This window comes from Neovison vison, chromosome 1 (assembly GCF_020171115.1).
Source record: "Neovison vison isolate M4711 chromosome 1, ASM_NN_V1, whole genome shotgun sequence".
Lineage (NCBI taxonomy): Eukaryota > Metazoa > Chordata > Mammalia > Carnivora > Mustelidae > Neogale > Neogale vison.
The window spans coordinates 310,763,448-310,780,506 of record NC_058091.1 but is presented as its reverse complement, the minus strand read 5'-3'; positions in this window follow the sequence as shown (position 1 = coordinate 310,780,506).

Genomic DNA, 17,059 nt, shown 5'->3' with positions numbered 1-17,059 from the left:
CGGAGCGGAGCGCCGAGCAGCCTGGCTGGAGCCCGGAGGCTATGGGACCGGGGTAGTCATTGTGCCAGTGCCCCAGAAAAGACCCCTGCGCCCCACAAATAAGCTTCGATGTCGTTCTGTTTGCGCTGGGAAGTCGCTAACGTCCGCGATGCGCAGCGGTTCCGGCTCTCTTGAAGCACCTTTGCAGGGAGGAAGGACGCGCGACAGGCGCGTCAGGCAGGAGGCCACCGCAGTATTGGGGGAGAGGCAATAAAGACGGAAGACAAGGTAGCGGCCATGGGAGGTGATGCTGAAAATAAATTTCTTTTTGAAAGAGGAACTTAAAATTGTGTCTTTCTATGAAGCCACTCCTCTGCGGCTGAAATCGGTGGCTCCGCGGCCGGTGGGGCGGGCTGGGCACGGCGCTCGGTGACGAATGGCTCTCCCGAAGTCGTGGGACGCGGCGGCCCTGCCCAGAGCCTCTGAAATATGCAGGTGCATAAATATCCACTGCTTTCTCACACAGACCTCCGGCGATGGGATAAATCACAAAGTCCCGGCACAGCAAGGAATGGAAACAAAAAATATTGGAGACAGCAAGGAGGGACCAGCAAACAAGGGACAAATAAAATAATAAGGATTTTACACTCTGAGGATGATGGATCTCGAGCTACAGTCAGGAGGAGAGATGGATCGTCAGAGGCCAAGCAGCAGCAGACAGAGGAAAGCAGTTACGCATGTTTAATTTAACAGTTCAGGAACCCTGGCCACCATTTGCATCCAAACATAGTGGCATGCCTTGCTCCTCTCAAGAAATTATTTCCTCTTAGAAGTCCCTGTGGCGTGACCACATCGCTGTGGGAATGGCTGCATGCCAGCCAGAGCAATCCCTTTCTCTGGTACCTGCTTCCAGCCCCAGGGGCTGGAGAGCCGGACACCTGCTGTCCCCTGGCCCTGCAAGGGATGGCCCCAGGGCTCAGGCACTTGGAAGGTGAAGGGCAGGCTTCTGGGGGCTGGAGGGAAAGATGCTTCCTTTTTTATAAAATAGAGAAGCTCTCTACCACCCTGGCAGCCCTCCGTTCTGCCTTGGGATGTCATTACCTGAGAATGTGACACCTGGAATTGTGGAAAATACTTTGCAACCCTAAGAGAAACCCAGGAGAACCCCAGAAACTAAGTTCCCACCATGGTACGACTGATTTCACCTTGAACCGTTTGCCTTCTTGTTAAATAAACAAAGTATGTTTCTATGGTTTAAAACACTGTTGGCTGGGCTTTCTACTTCCTGGAGATGAATGTCTCCCGAATGGATACAGTCCCAACTGAAGGGTGTAAAACACACACCGCTCGCCTCAGGGTACCTAGTCCTAACTCTGTCTGAGCACACTAAACCCAGGCAGTGAGGGAACAGTATTGACTGTCCAGTAGTATTGTCTTTCTGCTCCATTACCTCTTGGAAAAAAGAGGTCCATTTATAGAGCTGATTAATAATTATAATAACAAGTGATTATTTCAATATCTCAATCAAAAGTATTCAGTTTCTCTCCCTAGTTTCCAAATCGTACATGCTATCTATTTTTTTAATAAAACAAACACAAACTTCTTGATGATGTACATTTCAATGGCAAGGTACTTATCAGTTGATAAGTTTTCGGTCTCCTAACGTATGACAAGCGATCTGCTTCAGAAACTGGTATGCCAGTCCCATCCATGTTGCTACAAAAGTTGGGTATTCGTCCTTTCTGATGGAGGCATAATACTCTATTAATTTAAAAAAAATTCTATTTTTTTAAATTAATTAATTTATTTTCAGAAAAACAGTGCTGAGTGAAATAAGTCAAGGAGAGAGAGTCAATTATCATATGGTTTCACTTATTTGTGGAGCATAACAAAAAGCATGGAGAACATGGGGAGTTAGAGAGAAGGGGGTTGGGGTAAATTGGAAGGGGAGGTGAATCATGAGAGACTATGGACTCTGAAAAACAATCTGAGGGGTTTGAAGTGGCTGGGGGTGGGAGGTCGGGGTACCAGGTGGTGGGTATTATAGAGGGCACAGCTTGCATGGAGCACTGGGTGTGGTGAAAAAATAATGATACTGTTATGCTGAAAATAAATAAATGAAAAAAAAATCTTCTGCACAGCAAAGGAAACAGTCAAAAAAACAAAGAGGCAACCCACGAAATGGGAGAAGATATTTGCAAATGACAGTACAGACAAAAGGTTGATATCCAGGATCTATAATGAACTCCTCAAACTCAACACACATGAAACAGCCAAACACATCAAAAAATGGGCAGAAGATATGAACAGACACTTCTCCAATGAAGACATACAAATGGCTATCAGACACATGAAAAAATATTCATCATCACTAGTTCTCAGGGAGATACAAATTAAAACCACATTGAGATATCACCTTACACCAGTTAGAATGGCCAAAATTAACAAAACAGGAAACAACATGTCTTGGAGAGGATGTGGAGAAAGGGGAACCCTCTTCCACTGTTGATGGGAATGCAAGTTGGTGCAGCCACTCTGGAGAACAGTGTGGAGATTCCTCAAGAAATTAAAAATAGGGATGCCTGGGTGGCTCAGTTGGTTAAGCAGCTGCCTTCGGCTCAGGTAATGATCCCAGCGTCCTGGGATCGAGTCCCACATCGGGCTCCTTGCTCAGCAGGGAGCCTGCTTCTCCCTCTGCCTTTGCCTGCCATTCTGTCTGCCTGTACTCGCTCTCTCCCCCCCTCCCTCTGATAAATAAATAATAAAATCTTTAAAAAAAAAAAGAAATTAAAAATAGAACTTCCCTATGACTCTGCATTTGCACTACTGGGTATTTACCCCAAAGATACAGATGTCGTGAAAAGAAGGGCCATCTGTACCCCAATGTTTATAGCAGCAATGGCCATGGTCGCGAAACTGTTGAAAGAACCAAGATGCCCTTCAACGGACGAATGGATAAGGAGATATGGTCCATATACACTATGGAGTATTATGTCTCCATCAGAAAGGACGAATACCCAACTTTTGTAGCAACATGGACGGGACTGGAAGAGATTATGCTGAGTGAAATAAGTCAAGCAGAGAGAGTCAATTATCATATGGTTTCAGTTATTTGTGGAGCATAACAAATAGCAAGGAGGACAAGGGGAGATGGAGAGGAGAAGGGAGTTGAGGGAAATTGGAAGGGGAGGTGAACCATGAGAGACTAAGGACTCTGAAAAACAATCTGAGGGTTTTGAAGGGGTGGAGGTGGGAGGTTGGGGGATCCAGGTGGTGGGTATTATAGAGGGCACAGATTGCATGGAGCACTGGTTGTGGTGCAAAAACAATGAATACTGTTACGCTGAAAAGAAATAAAAAATTAAAAAAAAAAAAAAAAGAAACTGGTATGTCCTTCTCATTTTTGCTTCTTGTCTTTATTCCTAAAATAAAGTCACTTAGAGCTGGCCTGACAATGATGTTCTGATGTTAAGCAATTAGATACACTAATTACAACTAAGTTTTGAAAAAAGCAGTTTTTTTTTTCTACAAATCTCTATGTTGCTTTGTTCTTTTGAATTGTTTAAGGCCACACCATGAGCAGGCGGCCTCTAATGGGATTAAACCACTACAAAATGTTAAACAAGGCATTGGGATGGAAGAAACTTGCAAAGGAAGATGTGGGTGTGCAGCTAGAATGGGAATTTGAATTCCATCAATCTGAAGTCTTACAGGTCAAGACATGAAGGTTTTTGCTACTGGGCTTTTAGAAGTTTCTTTTCAGCCTTAGCATAACCAGAACATAAATTAAAAAAGAAATTTGTGTCAGTTTTGGGGAAATTAAGTTAATTCTAACAGCCAGAACTAATACACTGAAGAGCTTCAAGTAACATTTACTAAGTGATCTTTTGAATTTGCTACTATTTATTTGCCCTCACAAAGCTGTGACCCCCTAAAAAAAAAGAAAAAAAAAAAGGGTCTTCAATACACAGTTTGACTTCCATTGTCTTTTTCTATGCCTGAATTTTTAAGACCAACAGTGTCTTGCTTCTATGTCTCTCAGAGGCAGTAAGAGAAGAATGCTAATGGAGGTTACTGAAACCAAGCTCATTATTTGGTTCTAATTAATTTGCATGTGATACAACACTCATGATGATACAACTCAAAATTGATTTAAAATAATGAATGTGGAGGCAGTTCAGAAAAAAGAAAAGGCATAGCGATTTGTAAGTGAACAGCAACCACAGTGGACTCAGAATTCTCTGAACCGCAGATCTATTATTTACGATTACTCTGCTATCAAAGCTAGATAATTTATTCATAATTTATAGTAAGATATTCTTGATTTTTTGGATGTTGCTTACACAATGCCCAACCTGGACTAGGAGTCATGAGGCATCTCTGACACTCACAGCCTGTTGGAAGCACAAAATCCCTCCCATGGTTCCAGCCTGGGGCCCTGGCTGAGCACCCTCGCCGGGCTAGCGCTCACCCTTTAATGCAGTGCCCGTCACCAGGCAGTGATAGAAGGAGCTGAGTTGTTGCCAGAAAAACACAGGACAGGCTCCTGAGAGCTACTCTGTCTCATTTCACCGAAGCCGGATTTGTTTGATGCATTATTAAAGCAGGAGCAGTAATTGTGATAAAGTGTCTTTCAGTGCCTATGAAAAGATGGAAATGCTTGGAGAAAGAAAAGCCCACTTAGGACTCGGACTTGAATTGCTGCTTTTAAAAAAGTGGGGAAAAATTTCTTTTGGAATCTGAAGAGGAGGTTGTCACCTCTGATTTACATCAACCCGACAACTAATCCTCGTGTCCCTTGGGTATTGGCGATATTCCTCTCTACATCCAAGGTCCTCCGAGTGTTGACTCTGCCTGAAGGACGGGTGTTGCCAGGCTATCTTCTGGGACAGATGAAAGGAGACAGTGCTCCCCTGCCAGGCTCACGGAGCATCACAGGGCAGGAACCTCACAGACCTTACTGGTGTGTCCTTCTTCTCTCCAGTTTTCGAAAGCCTGAAATATGCATACTTCCTGTAGCCTAAGGTTGAGTGGGGGGGAGGTTAGGGAGTGGAAAGGTCATGGAGAACAATCCCCCAGCTTCTCTCACCATCTGTGTGCTATGGATGGAATGTTTGTGTCCCCCACTCCCAAATGTCGCATGTTGAAACCCTCCCCCTCAGTGTGATGGTATTTGGAGGTGGGGACTTGGGGAGGTGACTACAATTACATGCGGTCAAAAAGATGGAGCCCTATGATGGGATTCATGCCTTTTGAAGGACCCCAAGAGAGCCTGCTCCCCCTCTCTGTTCTCTACCTTGGGGATACATGATCTGGAAGAAGGCTCTCCCTATCACCCAGCCCTGCTGGCACCCAGATCTCAGGCTTTCAGCCTCCAACTGAGAGGTTTCTGTTCCTCATAACCCACCCCATCTGTGGTATTCTAGAAGAGCAGCCCGAACAGATTAAGAAGCGGTGTGATGGTGGGAAGTTCTTGCTTGCTCAGCCTCTGTTTCCTCCTCTGCCAAAATGGGTCTACATGTGTCTGTGAAATCTTGGTCTGCTGGGGCTGCTGGAGCAAAACCATCGTAGACTGAGGGGCTTGAACAGCAGACATCTGTATCTTATATTTCTGGAGGGTGGGCAGTCCAAGATCAAGATACCAGCAGATTTGGAGTCTGGTGGCTTGTGGGTGGCTGACTTCTCATGCCCTCCTGTGGTAGAGAACAGAGCTAATCTCATTCAGGAGGGCCCTGCACTCATGACCTAGTCACGTACCAAAGGTCCCACCTCCAAATGCTGTTGCCTGAAGGGTTAGGATTTCACTATCTGAATTCAGGGGCGGTGGGGAGGAGGGTCATAAATATTTAGGCCATAATAAAGATTAACTATCAAAATAAATTCCAAATAGAGTAGCTGGCACATGGGGGAGGTACAAAATATTGTATATTGCTATTTATTAGTATTATGTCTGCACTTTATTATCAATTATAAAAGGCATCCTGCTTTAGCTAATAAACCACTGTTCCCTAGGGAACTATAAACTGACTTTCCATCACCTTCAGAATAAAATCCAGTAATACTTAATAGAACACATGCACAAAGATTAGCACCCAAAAAACATAGAATTCACAGTGACAGGTATCCAACATAATTGTCCTTATATGCAAAGAAGAAGGAACTGAGATGAATAACCAGGAAAAAAAAATCAATTTATAGGAAGACACCACAGAAGTGATGGAGAAGATGGAGGTTATTAGAAGAGCCATCATCAGTGTCCTCTGTGTCTTTAAGACAATAGAGAAAGACATGAAAACAAAGAAGAAGGAACTGGAAAATATACATGAGATTCAAAAGGAACTTTCAGAGTTTAAATATACAGTATTTCAAGTAGAAAACAAAGGATAAAATTAATAATAAATTAGATGTTACAGGAAAAAAAAATTAGTGAGTTCAAGGACATTGCTATAGAAATCAACCAAAAGGAAGCAGAGAGAGAAAAATAAGATGAAAGAAAAAGGAATAAAGTATCAGAGCATGAGAGGCTATATTAGTATCAATGTATGTTTTAGAATAAGAATTCCATCAGTGAGGATGAGAAGACACATCTGGGCTAGAGGAGACAATTGAATAAGAGGGTACAATAAGAGTGATAAATGTGTCCTTCCTTCATAACAAAGATGGGAGTAGGAGAAGCAAACACAGATTGAGATGAAAGGAGAAAGACACGCCCACAGTTGCAGCTGGAGAGTCCAGCACTCCTCCGTAACTGACAGAACAAGAAGAAAATCTCAAAGGACATAAAGGGTGTGAACAATAGCATCAACTCAATCTCAATGACATTTATAGAAAATTCCAACCAACAGTAGCAGGATACATAATTTTTTCAAATGCAATCGACCATATTCTGGGTAGTAAAGCAGGTCTGAGCAATTTAAAGAGGATAAAAATTGTACAAGGTTGTATATTTGGTCAAATTAATTAAAACAATTCATCCTATCAACTAAAATGTTGATTATTTTAAATTAAGCAATAAAAATAGAAATCAACAAGATATCTAGACCAAAAAAAAAAAAACCTATTTGGACAAATGTCCACATATTTGGACATTAAATGGAAGGCTTATCAATATTCCTGGAGACAAAGATGAAATCACAACACTTCAAAATGTGTGTAACATAGCTAAAGCAGAGTGAAATTCATTGCATAACATTCTTATATTTGGAAAGAAGAAAGTTCCCAAGTGGATAATTTAAGATTTCCTGCTTAAAGGGTGAAGAAGGGAAAATTGAATTAATACAAAAGCAAGGGCAATAACAAAGGCAGAATAAATCAATCAATGCTTTTCAAAACATATGGACCAGCAACACTACTGCAGGAGAATTTTCTCTTCTAATCAGAGCAGCTACAAGTGCCTGATTGATTCAGATGTGAACAAAGCGAGCTCCAGAAATTGTCCAAAAAGAAGTGCCCGATTTGGAGGGGATGTGAAATCAGCAAAGTGGCATGGGGAATGTCCCCCCGGGAATCCATGATTAGCTCAGACTCGCAGAAGTGTTACAGTGAAGTTCTGAAGTGGACGGGGAGGGGCATGTGGGAAAGAGCATTCTCTGATTCATTTAATTTCAATCAAGGCTTTAATTTTAGGAAAGTGAATTTAATTACTCATGTTATAACGGTTACAAACCTGGGATCTTTAAAAACAGGGACTGTTTGTTATGCATGCCGCTTAATCTCACATCAGTCTATAAACTGAGCAGAAATGCAAATTTACGGTCCTTTAGCTGAAGAACATGACTGAAGATAAAACTTGTGTATTTCCTTAAGTAAATTTGGGGGATTTTTGGTGGTTATCAGCGGTGAATGTTTTACTATAGAATTTATTAAATAGGCACACACGCACTTCACTTTTACGACAGCAAACTATGTTTGCTCTGCTATGTTAGAAAGTCTTTGCAATTAACTTTGCAATCGCTGTACTTGAATTATTCTAGGCAGAAATTTAAAGATAACAGAATAGATCCTCCTTCTGTAAAGCAAATGCAACTTATACCTCAAGTGTCCCAATGCTATAAGCATTTTTCTTTTTTGCATGTGAAATTCTCTAGTCCTCAGTTTCCAATTGTAATTTCTAGGGATTGCTGATGATTATTTATATGACCTGAAGGCAGACTTTTGCTAGATAATTCCTATAATCCATCATTTTTCTTTTCTCCCTGTTTGTGTCCTGCATCTTTTTACACTCGATTGCCAAACTTCTGAGAAGCTAACTTTTAGAAAATGTATAGTTTTATGGCCATCTGCTATACCACAGATCACATGCACTGGTGTTCCTTTTTCTCAAGACACTCCAATTTGTTTTAACAAAATTTGATATTTTTATGATGACAGTCCTTCATATTGACAAGCGCTTCACCAAGATGTTTCAAAAAATGGAAAGTAAATTTCTCATTTCCATTCTTTTAAAAATTTTTAAATTTATTTTTATTTTTTTATAAACATAATGTAATTTTAGCCAAATGGGTACAGGTCTGTGAATTTCCAGGTTTACACACTTCATAGAACTCACCACAGCACACACACACCCCAATGTCCATGACCCCACCACCCTCTCCTGACCCCACTGCCCCCAGCAACCCTCAGTTTGTTCTGTGAGATTAAGAGTCTCTTACGGTTTGTCTCCCTCCCAATCCATCTTGTTTCATTTATTCTTTTCCTACCCCACAACCCCCCCACGCTGAATCTCCACTTCCCCATATCAGGGAGACCATATGATAGTTGTCTTTCTCTGACTGACTTATTTTGCTTATTTTCCTCTAGTTCTAACCACGTCATCGCAAATGGCAAGATTTCATTTCTTTTGATGGCTGCATAGTATTCCATTATATATATATATATATATATATATATATATATAAATATATATATATATATATATATATATATATATATATATCACAGCTTCTTTATCCATTCATCTGTTGACGGACATCTACGTTCTTTCCATAGTTTGGCTATTGTGGACATTGCTGCTATAAACATTCGGGTGCATGTGCCCCTTCGGATCACGACATTTGTATCTTTAGGGTAAATACCCGGTAGTGTAATTGCTGGGTCATAGGGTAGCTCTATTTTCAACTTTTTGAGGAACCTCCAAGCTGTTTTCCAGAGTGGCTGCACCAGCTTGCATTCCCATCAACAGTGTAGGAGGGTTCCCCTTTCTCTGCATCCTCGCCAGCATCTGTCATTTCCTGACTTGTTGATTTTAGCCATTCTGACTGGTGTGAGGTGGTATCTCATTGTGGTTTTGATTTGTATTTCCCTGATGCCTAGTGATGTGGAGCATTTTTTTATGTGTCTGTTGGCCATCTGGATGTCTTCTTTGCAGAAATGTCTTTTCATGTCTTCTGCCCATTTCTTGATTGGATTATTTGTTCTTTGGGTGTTTAGTTTGCTAAGCTCTTTATAGATTTTGGATACTAGCCCTTTATCTGATATGTCATTTGCAAATATCTTCTCCCATTCTGTCAGTTGTCTTTTGGTTTTGTTTACTGTTTCCTTTGCTGTGCAAAAGCTTTTGATCTTGATGAAATCCCAATAGTTCATTTTTGCCCTTGCTTCCCTTGCCTTTGGTGATGTTCCTAGGAAGAAGTTGCTGTGGCTGAGGTCAAAGAGGTTGCTGCCTGTGTTCTCCTCAAGGATTTTGATGGATTCCTTTCTCACATTGAGGTCCTTCATCCATTTTGAGTCTATTTTTGTGTGTGGTGTAAGGAAATAGTCCAATTTCATTTTTCTGCACGTGGCTGTCCAATTTTCCCAACACCATTTGTTGAAGAGGCTGTCTTTTTTCCATTGGACATTCATTCCTGCTTTGTCGAAGATTAGTTGACCATAGAGTTGAGGGTCTATTTCTGGGCTCTCTATTCTGTTCCATTGATCTATGTGTCTGTTTTTGAGCCAGTACCATGCTGTCTTGATGATGACAGCTTTGTAATAGAGCTTGAAGTCCAGAATTGTGATGCCACCCACTTTTGCTTTCTTTTTCAATATTCTTTTGACTATTTGAGGTCTTTTCTGGTTCCATAAAAACTTTAGGATTATTTGTTCCATTTCTTTGAAAAAAATGGATGGGATTTTGATAGGGATTGCATTAAATGTATAGATTGCTTTAGGTAGCATAAAAATTTTCACAATATTTGTTCTTCCAATCCAGGAGCATGGAACATTTTTCCATTTCTTTGTGTCTTCCTCAGTTTCTTTCATGAGTACTTTATAGTTTTCTGAGTATAGATTCTTTGCCTCTTGGGTTAGGTTTATTCCTAGGTATCTTATGGTTTTGGGTGCAATTGTAAATGGGATTGACTTTTTAATTTCTCTTTCTTCTGTCTTGTTGTTGGTGTAGAGAAATGCAACTGATTTATGTGCATTGATTTTATATCCTGACACTTTACTGAATTCTTATACAAGCTCTAGCAGTTTTGGGGTGGAGCCTTTAGGGTTTTCCACAAATAGTATCATATTATCTGCAAAGAGTGATAGTTTGACTTCTTCTTTGCCAATTTGGATGCCTTTAATTTCTTTTTGTTGTCTGATTGCTGAGGCTAGGACTTTTAGTACTATGTCGAATAGCAGTGGTGATAATGGACATCCCTGCCGTGTTCCTGACCTTAGTGGAAAAGCTCTCAGTTTTTATCCATTGAGAATGATATTTGTGGTGGGTTTTTCATAGATGGCTTTGATAATATTGAGGTATGTGCCCTCTATCCTTACACTTTGAAGATTTTTGATCAGGAAGGGATACTGTACTTTGTCAAATGCTTTTTGAGCATCTATTGAGAGTATTATATGGTTCTTGTTCTTTCTTTTATTAATGTATTGTATCACATTGATTGATTTGCAGATGTTGAACCAACCTGCAACCCTGGAATAAATCCCCCTTGGTTGTGGTGAATAATCCTTTTATTGTACTGTTGGATCCTATTGGCTAGTATTTTGGTGAGAATTTTCTCATCTGTGTTCATCAAGAATATTGGTCTATAATTCTCTTTTTTGATGGGATCCTTGTCTGGTTTTGGGATCAAGGTGATGCTGGCCTCATAAAATGAGTTTGGGAGTTTTCCTTCCATTTCTATTTTTTGGAACAGTTTCAGGAGAATAGGAATTAATTCTTCTTTAAATGTTTCATAGAATTCCCCTGGGAAGCCATTTGGCCCTGGGCTCTTGTTTGTTTGGAGATTTTTGATGACTGTTTCAATCTTCTTACTGGTTATGGGTATGTTCAGGTTTTATATTTCTTCCTGGTTCAGTTGTGGTAGTTTATATGTCTCTAGGAATGCATCCATTTCTTTCAGATTGTCAAATTTGTTTGCATAGAGTTGCTTATGTTATAAGAGTATGCTCGTTATAAGAGTATGTTCTTATAATTGTTTGTATTTCGTTGGTGTTGGTTGTGATCTCTCCTCTTTCATTCATGATTTCATTTATTTGGGTCCTTTCTCTTGATAAGTCTGACCAGGTGTTTATCAATCTTATTAATTCTTTCAAAGAACTAGCTCCTAGTTTCATTGTTCTATTGGTTTTTTGGCTTCTATTTCATTGATTTCTGCTCTGATCTTTATGATTTCTCTTCTCCTGCTAGGTTTAGGGTTTCTTTCTTATTCATTCTCCAGCTCCTTTCAGTGTAGGGTTAGGTTGTGTACTTGAGACCTTTCTTGTTTCTTGAGAAAGGCTTGTACCGCTATATATTTTCCTTTCAGAACTGCCTTTGCTGTGTCCCACAGATTTTGAACCACCGTGTTTTCATTATCATTTGTTTCCATGAACTTTTTCAATTCTTCTTTAAGTTCCTGGTTGACCCATTCAATCTTTAGAAGGATGCTGTTTAGTCTCCATGTATTTGGGTTCTTTCCAAATTTCCTCTTGTGATTGAGTTCTAGCTTCAGAGCATTGTGGTCTGAAAATATTCAGGGAATAATCCCAATCTTTTGATACCAGTTGAGACCTGATTTAGGACCAAGGATGTGATCTATACTGGAGAATGTTCCATGGGCACTAGAGAAGAATGGGTATTCTGTTTCTCTGGGATGAAATATTCTGAATATATCTGTGATGTCCATGTAGTCCAGTGTGTCATTTAAGGCCTTTATTTCCTTGTTGATCTTTTGCTTGGATGATCAGTCCATTTCAGTGAGGGGGGTGTTAAAGTTTCCTACTATTATTGTATTATTGTTGATGTGTTTCTTTGATTTTGTTATTAATTGGTTTATATAGTTGGCTGCTCCCATGTTAGGGGCATAGATACTTAAAATTGTTAGAGCTTCTTGTTGGACAGACCCTTTGAGTATGATATAGTGTCCTTCCTCATCTCTCATTATAGTCTTTGGCTTAAAATCTAATTGATCTGATATAAGGATTGCCACTCCTGCTTTCTTCTGATGTCCATTAGCATGGTAAATTGTTTTCCACCCCCTCACTTTAAATCTGGAGGTGTCTTCGGTTCTAAAATGAGTTTCTTGTAGGCAACATATAGATGGGTTTTGTTTTTTTATACATTCTGATACCCTGTGTCTTTGGATTGGGGCATTTAGCCCATTTACATTCATGGTAACTATTGAGAGATATGAATTTAGTGCCATTGTATTGCCTGTATGGTGACTGTTATTGTATATTGTCTCTGTTCCTTTCTGATCTACTACTTTTAGGGTCTCTCTTTGTTTAGAGGACCCCTTTCAATATTTCCTGTAGAGCTGGTTTGGTGTTTGCAAATTCTTTCAATTTTTGTATGTCCTGGAAGCTTTTTATCTCTCCTTCTATTTTCAGTGATAACCTAGCTGGATATCATATTCTTGGCTGTATGTTTTTTAAGTTTAGTGCTCTGAATATATCTTGCCAGTTCTTTCTGGCCTGCCAGGCCTCTGTGGATAAGTCCGCTGCCAAGCTAATATTTTTACCATTGTATCTTACAGACTTCTATTCCCGGCTGTTTTCAGAATTTTCTCTTTGTCTCTAAAACTTGCAAATTTTACTATTAGGTGATGAGGTGTGGAACTATTCTTATTGATTTTGAGGGAGGTTCTCTGCACCTCCTGAATTTTGATGCTTGTTACCCTTGCCATATTAGGGAAATTCTCTACAATAATTCTCTCCAATATACCTTCTGCTCCCCTCTCTCTTTCTTCTTCTTCTGGAATCCCAATTATTCTAATGTTGTTTCATCTTATGTTGTCACTTATCTTTCAAATTCTCCCCTCGTGATCCAGTATTTGTTTGTCTCTCTTTTGCTCAGCTTCTTTATTCTCTGTCATTTGGTCTTCTGTATCACTAATTCTTTCTTCTGCCTCATTTATCCTAGGAGTAAGAGCCTCCATTTTTTATTGCATCTCATTAATAGCTTTTTTGATTTCAACTTGATTAGATTTTAGTTTTTTTTATTTCTCCAGAAAGAGCTTTTATTTCTCCAGAGAGGGTTTCTCTAATATCTTCCATGCCTTTTTTTAGCCCAGCTAGAACCTTGAGAATCATCATTCTGAACTCTAGATCTGACATATTATCAATGTCTGTATTAATTAGGTCCCTGGCCTTCGGTACTGCCTCTTGTTCCTTTTTTTTTTTTTTTGTGAGTTTTTACACCTTGTCATTTTGTCCAGATAAGAATATATGAAGGAACAAATAAAATACTAAAAGGGTGGCAAAGACCACAGGAAAATGTACTTTAACCAAATCAGAAGAGACCACAAATCATGAGGCGGGGGGAGAAAGGGGATAAAAAGAAGTTCAGGAAAAAAAATTATTAGAAAAAGAAAGCAAATAAAGAAAATATAAAAAAGAAATATATATATATATATATATATATATATATATATATATATATTAGACTGGTGACTAGAACAGGGTCACCCACTTAATTTGGGGAGTATTTTGGTCTTTTAGAAGAAACTGCTTCCCAAAATTTTAAGGAGTGAAAACCATATATAAGGATAAACACAATGAAGGGATGGAATATGCCTATAAAGATGAAAAAAAAAATTTAATTTCTAAAATTTAATTTCAAAAGGAGTTGATAAAGTAAGTTCATTGGGAGAATAAAGAAAAAGAAAGTGGAGAGAATTTGTTCAGGCTGGAGACTAGAAAAAGCCTGGAGCTAGATTTAGGGTATATTTTGATCTATTAGAAGAAGTTGTACCCCAAATTTTTAGAAGAAAAAACCCTATGTGTATACAAAAAATAAAGTTAGATACAGTGAAGGATGAAATATTACTATAATAATGAAGGTTCAAAAAAGATTATTATTTTTTTATGAAAGGTATTGTTAAGATAAACTAGTTAAAAAACATTAGAAGAGGAAAGGATAGAAGTTAAAAAAAATTAGCAGAAGAGAAAAAAAATAAATTAATTAACTGTAAGACTAAAGAATCATGGGGAGAAAGCCATGAATTCTTCTGGAATTCCGCTTTCTCCTTGGTAAGTGAACTTGGTCTTAGCTGGATTTTTTTCTTGATCTTCTGTGGGAGGGGCCTGTTGTAGTGATTCTCAAGTGTCTTTGCCCGAGGTGGAATTGTACCGCCCTTACCAGGGGCAAGGTAAGTAATCTGCTCAGGTTCACTTTTGGGAGCTTTTTTCCCCTGAACACTTTCTGTAGAGTTCTGGAGGACAGGAATGAAAATGGCCGCCTCCCAATCTCCAGCCCAGAGGAGCCAAAAGCTCGGATTCTCACTCTCAGTGATTCCTCAGAGAAAAGCGCTCAATCACTCCCATCTCCCGGCTTCTGGCTGCCCTCCGAGCTCACCCAGCCTGTGACCAAGCATTGCTATCTCGGCACACAGCTCCACCTGGAGTTCTGAACCCTACAGATCCCTGAGCTCTTCCAGGGGGAGTCTCCCCGGGTCTTACGGGGACCCCACTCACAGAGCAGTGGCCTGTGCCATGGATTACAGTTCAAGGTAATCCCAAGTTGAGAGTTCACTCCTCGGCTCTGTCTCTGTAGCTGGTTTCCCCGCTCTAATACCTGTGAGCTCTGTGACACTCAGACACCCCCATCCTTCTGTGACCCCGTTGGAACTTGGGCCCTGCTTACCCCACGTGGGTTTCACCCCTGTTTAGCTTCAGGAACGATGTACCTCAGTGGAGCAGACTTTTAAAAGTCCTGATTTGAGCTCCATTGTTCCAACACTTGCCGGGAGTGGCCCCTCCCACTCCACCGTGGTCTAGCTTCCCGTCACTTTGGATTCACTTCTCTGCCAGTCCTACCTTTCAGAAAGTGGTCAATTTTCTGTTTCTAGAATTATTGCTCTTCTTCCCTTCAATCTCCTGTTGGATTTGTAGGTGTTCGCAATGGTTTGGTAAGCTATCTAGCTGATCGCCCACTACCTGATGTCATCTCAGCCTGCTACTTCTCCGCCATCTTGACTCCTCTCCTCTCATTTCCATTCTTATGAAGATGGATTATCATGTTTCATCTGGGATAATCAGGGATCGTCCTTTGTAGAGGGATATTTGGAAATTTATGTGAATGCATTGAAGAACAACTGTTCAATGACAGTGTTTGTTTTGTGACCTTTTGGCAGAAGGCCAATATCATTTTGCTTTAGGTATAACCTTAATCTCATAAAAATCCTGAGATTATTTCCATCAGATATCATAGAAGAATATAAACAATCATTAAGAACATTCCTGCTACTCAGCTTGTAAGTCTTCCCAAGCTACAAACTTCGTAATAGATGGGAAAGGAAAGAGAAAGCTGGAAAGCTCTTCTAGTCTTGAGGATGTGGGATTTGAGGGGCTTCCTGTGAGGTAAGTGGTATGGGGGAGGGAACAGGCACAGTGGTTAGGATAATTTTGGCTCAAACTGGATTAAGACCTAGTGAATTTTTTTTTAAGATTTTATTTATTTATTTGACAGAGAGAGATTACAAGTAGGCAGAGAGGCAGAGAGAGAGAGGGAGAAGCAGGCTCCCTGCTGAGTAGAGAGCCAGATGCGGGGCTCGATCCCAGGACCCTGAGATCATGACCTGAGCTGAAGGCAGAGGCTTAACCCACTGAGCCACCCAGGCGCCCCTCCCAGTGAATTTTTGATCTCACACATCCAGCCATCTGAGGAAGGGAGGCTCCCAGGCAGAAGGGCTCAGCTCTGCCTCTCAGTCTGTGGTTTGGGTTATTTACTTTATCAAATTTGTGTGGATCGTATTCAACTGTAGTCAAACAGATTTCTGCAAGCAAGTTGTTGTTTATATTGACATTAGCAAAACTACATTTGTTATTTTTCAAGTATGAGATGGGCTCACAGAATGAATTAGGGACACCTGTGTGTTACTGAATCCACGACTGAATGATTGAATGAAATTAATTAAATTAATCACAGCATATAGTGAATCCTGTTCTGCGCCAGATGCAACAGTAGACTGTATGTTGGGAGCGGGGAGAGAGTGTGGAAAACTTCTGAACCAACATCAGCTACTACCTCAGCTATAAATTAGTTTTTGTTGTTGTTTTGTTTTGTTGTTTTAGATTTTATTTATTTGACACACAGAGAGAGAAAGCACAAAGAGCACAAGCAAGGGTAGCACCACAGGGGCAGGGAGAACAGGCCCCCTGATCAGGGAGCCCCAAGTGGGACTTGATCCCAGGGTCCTGGGATCATGACCCTAACCAAAGGCAGACACCTAACCGACTGAGCTATCCAGGCACCCCAGCTATAAGCTCTTTGAATAAGAGAAACAACTAGAGAAATTATTCAGCTATCTGGTCATTCCAAAGTATTTAAAATTTCTGATGCTTTTTTTTTTTTTTTTTTTTTTTAAATTTCTGATTCTTGATTGAGGACTTTCTAAGATGGTGGAGGAGTAGGAGACCTCAGTTTTGTCTGGTCCCAGGAATTCAGCTAGATAGCTACCAAATCATTCTGAACACCTGTGAACTCCACTGGAGATCTAACAAAGTATTTTAAATTTCTGTGTTCCTTCATGGTCTTAAGTATAACACTTAAAACGAGATGTGGTTTTAATCTTGAGCATTTATTATGCTTCATAAACCATAATGCTAAGTTCTTCATACATTTTTATAATACTAACAAAAATCCAGAGGGTAATTGCAGTTTCCAGATGAA